General features: G+C 47.5%; 1 pseudogene; it reads right to left on the bottom strand.

The window, feature by feature from the left end:
• Window positions 1-2,147: 2,147 nt before the first annotated feature.
• Window positions 2,148-4,380, bottom strand: LOC147966315 (uncharacterized; annotated as a pseudogene).
• Window positions 4,381-5,868: the final 1,488 nt, after the last annotated feature.

The following is a 5,868-nucleotide window of genomic DNA, read 5'->3' as shown; positions in this document are numbered from 1 at the left end:
AGGATCCCTAGAAATTGGGGATTTGGTCTGAAATTAGACTAGGGATGGATTATAAATATACATGACGGACTAGGTTAGGGGCTATCTCGACCCTACGATCGCAATCGGATGATCACGGATAAAATAGCTAGGGAGTCCAATTAACAAAACGGAGATATTTTGTAGATGTTTGGGGATGATCCGGACACAATGGTAGCGACAGTCCGGGTCGGGTCCGGGACAGCTTTCGGGCGCGCGCGCGAGGAGGGCCGCGGGCTGACAACAGAGGTTAGGTTGGACCTGGCGGTAGGTCATGGGCTGTGTAGACGGTCTCGAGCTGAGAGAAGAGAAGAGAGGGAGGCCCGGCGACTGTTTCCGGAGACCGAAAACGTCCGACGTTAGACCGGCTATACTGCCGCTATAGTTAAACGTTGAGGTATCAAACGGACTCCGAACGTGATGAAACTTGGCAGGCGGCCTACCTACAACAAAACAACACCGCACGCCAACTTTCATCCCATTCCGAGAACATTTCCCGGCCACTTATAAAATAATATTTCGGACATGCCGCGGGCGCGTGCAAGTGTGTCTGGGCTCAGAACGGACAACGGGGAGAACTGGGATACCCCGGACGAATGCAAGTTTTGAAAACAAGATGATGCAATGCACATGATGACATGACAAGATGCAACACGCAAGCGAATGACATGGCAAAGACATCGAATAACTGGAATACACCTGGCACATCGGTCTCGGGGCGTTACAATGGAACTGCATGAATGATACGATTTTTAATAGAAGACCTATCATTAATTTCTTGTAGGTTATATTCAGGGCTATGGCATGGATCCGTACATGGTCATTACTCACTCCTACGGCCTCCACTGGCTACTGGGTGCAACCGATGGGAGATGGTAGCACAATTTTTTTTCAACTGGTTTGGATGGCGGTTGCTGCATAGGATAGGTCCTTAGTGAATCTCCGTCCAGCCGGATACAACTTTGAGCTTTGTATTCTTTATTTCTTTGCTCCTTTTGTGAGCTGTACTTTGCAGACTAGACTTTGTTTGATTCGGCATTTTTAATAAAATGACTGCATGCATCTCTCCGATGGAGAGGCCGGGGGATGACCTCCTTTTCAAAAAAATGTAATTATCATCTATCAGGTGTAATGAAAAGCAAAAAGACTACCAGAGAGCGAAAACAACAACTGAACCATAATTGGTCTCGGCCGCCAAGTGGCTTTCTTAAGATTAATATTGATGCGGCTTTCCACGGGGACACCAACTTCGGCGGCTAGGGATTTGTCATTAGAGATGAGCAAGGTAGGCCGATGGTTGCATGGGTAGGCAATCTGGTACACATGTCAGCGCAACAAGGTGTTGTTTAAAATTGATTCCACACAGCTGAGGAGGGCAATGAATTCTAATGATTACGATCTGGCGAACATAGGAGCTATTGTTAGGAGTATTAAGTTTCAACTGTATGTGGAGTTTTCTGCTGCTAGTGTTATGTCTTGCCCTCAGGCTTGTAACAGAGTGGTACATGTTTTAGTTGTGTATGGGGTTAACCTGGGAGCTTATATGTGTGAAACCTGGTTGGGTCAACTCCCAAACTTTGTACTGACCTATGTAATGGGCTATTTTCCTAGTACTGATGTAATGGAATGCATTCATGTGTTCCTTTCAAAAAAATGAGGGGGGAAAATCCAACCAACTAGGAGACCTTAAAACACTCACAACAAGACCTTAATGAACAATGAAAGGAATTGAAATCAACAGCTAACACATAAATGAATAAGCAGAGCAAACTTAATCACCAGTGGCTGGAGCACTTGCAGCGTCGGCAACGACGTCGGCCAGCCTGTCCACAATCCCGACATGGATGAGCAAGGCCTAGAGGAGGGTTATCAGCTTGCCGCCCTAGTCGATGGCCTGCAGGTGCCCTTCGATGTTGTCGGACGGAGCCACATACATGATCAACTCCAACCAAAACCCGACCAGCAACTCCCACACCATCTCCTCGCCTCCGGTCAGGTCCCCAAGCCACCACGAGCTTTGCTGCATCCTTGAGCACCTCATGATTCTGTGTGGCGCCCAACAACTCAATGAGCCATCGGGACCCCATTTCTGGCGGCATGGACAACACCCCAGTGCTAGCCAAGAGGGCTCACTCACACTTCTGGCGGAAGGACGCCACCAGATACACGCAATAGCGCGACAGGTGAGTGGCGGTGGTCTTCATATCAGAAACGGAAATAGAAATAGAAGAAGGCGGACCATGTTGCGGTGTTTGACGAGGAGGATCATCATGCTGGTGGTGTGGGTGCGTTGCCTCAAGGATGGTCGTGGTGATGTGCCACACAAGTATGGTGTCACATGTACTTTTGTTGTTGTTGTTGCAGGCCTAGAGTGAACTTTCACCATCTTGGCCCAGGGACGTTATTCCTTTGCTAAGGCCTCCACTGCTTGTGCTTCTTAGGGGATCCATGATGCAAACTTTCATTGCCGATGGTATTTTGACATTATTCCTCTTTCGGTCCACAAAATGGAGGCAACCTGGGAGAAGTTGAAGAAATTGCCTCGGGTGAGGCACCAACAACGAGGTTTGCCTCATTTTGTCATTTCCCATGGCTTGGGTGCATCTGCATCGCAACAAAAATTTCAATCCATTTAGGGACGATTGGAGAAAGTTGCAAAGAAGCACGGTGCACATAGCGGCATGTGAGGATTACTTTAGTCCAGCTGGAGCATATGTGGTAAACAATATCCTCCGTCTCAGCAACCACGACAACCATAAGGAGTAACAATACTGGCACTAGATCAAAATTCAAACTTCCAACCGATTGTGATTGGGGCTTGCTTTCAAAAAACAAGCGACGATAATAGCAAATGCAATCAACTGCTTTCAGGTCTTGAGGACCCAAAGGAAATCTTGGGTCTACAAAATAATTCTTTGAATGAGCTGCTAGGTTACACCCCCGTGATGACGTCTATTCCACAAAGTATGCAGTAACCTATGCTCAAGAGTGAGACAACTATACTAAATACGTTAACCAGCTATCTGAATAGGAGATTGGGAGTGGTGAATCATAATAATCATGAAGAAAAGAAAGCTCATCTGCATTTGAATGCCCTTTTATGTTAACCATCCTTTAGCAAGACGCTTGTGAAAAATTTGAGGGTCTCTGTGGAGATCACATCGGCGAGTCTGTACCTTGCAAATCGACACCTTAGCAACTTTAACAATGCAAACGACAAGCATGTATATTTCATTAATTGTGCCACTTGAATCAGAAACTTGTTGTCTAATTGCCAAACTTTGTTAATGGTGACCAAACCGCCGTCCTGAACTGTCTCCAAGCTCTTTCTGAAATATGTAACCATGATGTTGCTTCTTTACTTGTCGTTCATCCCCACCCATAACTACAAGTGGAGGAGGCACATTCTCCTGGCCCGCATTTTAGAGTACCGTTGACAATGAGAAGAGTTGTAACTTCTCCAAGATAAAAAGGACAAAAAGAAACCTTGGGACATCATTACAATCCATCGGTAATGTTACCCGGTGAACGTTCGTCGGGAATAGATAGCATTTTGAACGATTTCGATGGCATTTTTAGTTGTGTGTGGGATCATAGTTTCTTCAAAGCGACATGACATTTTCTTGGAAGATGGCAGTTTTGAGAATCCATCCTAGAAAATGCCATGTTGCTCTGAAGAAACTTACACCCCACATACAACTCAAAATGCCATGATTTTTTTAAATGCCACACGTTCCGGTCAAACGTTCGCTAGATACGAGGGTCCCAATCCATACATCAAAAGCATCAACTTTATACATGCAGGCGGCACCGCGAGCGACTATACATTTGTGTATTATCACCTCCGAAGGCAGACCAACCTAATGCATCTCGATCTCGCCGGTGCACTAAGGTGCATGGTTGGAGTGGCGATCAAGTATCAGATGTGCTAGATCGATGAGTTCGCCATCTCAGCTTTGTACAGAGGGCAGAGTGCATTTATCTTGAGCCATTTGTCGACGCATTCCTTGTGGAATAAGTGTGTGCAGTTCCAGGGAAATTCACGGAGCTCATCAGTGTGTCCATACTTGGCAAGTAGATGCAACAAACCTGCAAACAGAAGAAGAAGAAGAAGAAGAAGAAGAAGAAGAAGAAGAAGAAGAAGTCGGTAAGTGCGTGCAACAATGGTACTTCTGTTTTGCTGCAAGACAGATGTTCAATGCTATTTAAAAAAAGAATAACGTTTCCTTTCCACGCAGAACACGTTCTTGCCACACTTCATCCGTCCCTCACCTCCTGCATTGGTTTTTCTTCCTTTCGAATGATCCAGCCACACCTCCCTTGCTCGATCTGGGAGGGATGGTCACCAATCTTGTTTCTCATGCTGGCTATGGAAAACAGAGCGCATCACCAGTGACGGCCATGAAAGAGATTCACACGGGCGAGGGAGAGCACTCCTTCAACGTGACTTAGACATTGCAAATGTGACAGCCTGGCAGCCGCCATCGACGGCCCACTCCATCGTAGAGGCTGCCTCTGCCTGCAACAACGTACCGAGCCCCACCATTGTTGTTGCTGCAATATGCCCCAACATGCACCAATCTGCGAAAAGGCGTGCTTACTCTCGGAGTACCCACACAACCTCAGGAACAGTAAATTCAATGAAAATAGGAAAAACTTATTAATGGCACAAAATTTTAGATTATCATTTACATTTTTTTTCAAATTTTCTGTTAATGAGGGTGTGGATACATCCAGTAGTAAAAAATACACTTTGATCAATCTGTAGTTTCGGGTCGAGCCGGCCCAATAAGGATCTGGCACCGCTATACCTGGCTATGGGTAGCCCGACCCGACCCGGCCTGAAAATCTCGGGGTCGACTGGGCCTGACGTGCCATCGTGCTGGGCTCGAGCCTGGAAATTGATCCCGATGGGCATATCGGGCCAGGTTTGGGCTTACAGAAAAAAAAGATTTTAGACACAGTCGGGCCAGGCCAATCTGGCCATGTCGGATTTTTCAGGTTTGGGCCAGGCTTGGGCCTGATTTGTTAGGCCCGCCGGTCGGGCAGGACCGGGCTCGGGCCTGAGTTTTCAGCACCAGGCTTTTTTTGGCCCGGCCCGGCCCGACATATGCCCAGGTATAGGCGCCGCCTGGTCGAGAAGCTCGCGGCGCTGAGCCGTTGCCCGCCGGGAATTCGGGAGTCCTTTGTGTGCCGTGTCCATACCTTGTCCTCTCCGCCGACGGGAAGTCCCAGATTCCCCGCCTCTCCCGCGCTGACCTCGGGGCCACGGCCCACGGCCAACAGCAAGCGGCACCTGCTGGACGGCGTCCCCTGGCTCATCCGCCGCCCCCGCCTCAGCCTCAACGTCCTGCTCGGTCAGTGCTCTCCTCCTTCCAGTCTCCGCCCTCTATCTCAGTTCTTGCGTCTCTCTACATCTCAGCTTCTCCTTCAGCACTACTATACCATCACCGTTAATCAATCGAATCTGTTCCCGTTCGTTTTGCACGTGAGGTGAGCCTAGAGCCGCTGTTCTGTAGGTTTATTACCTTGGATGGGATAGCGCAGCTTCGATTTCGCCATGAATTGTGGTCTATGAAGATGTGCAAAATACTTCAGCTTCATCTGATTCAAATTATATGAACATAAAATCTGAGGTTCGTTGTGTTGTTGATAGTCTACTTAGATTATTGAGATAACTTTCCAAGAATCTTCTGATGCTTGTGGTTTGAAGATGAAACCATTTAGCTTGAGAGTCATATCTCTTTTACAAGAGGTTGGTAGCCGCAGGACTAATACCTGATGCAGTGAACGAGATCCCAACAAATGAAAATGTTGGTCACTCGCCAAGTCAATCAAAAACACGCACAA

Source organism: Triticum urartu, chromosome 6A (genome assembly GCF_056163025.1).
Source record: "Triticum urartu cultivar PI428250 chromosome 6A, HENAU_Tu73, whole genome shotgun sequence".
Classification (NCBI taxonomy): Eukaryota; Viridiplantae; Streptophyta; class Magnoliopsida; order Poales; family Poaceae; genus Triticum; species Triticum urartu.
Note: the sequence above shows the minus strand (reverse complement) of the source record. Positions and strands in the feature narration are given on the sequence as shown.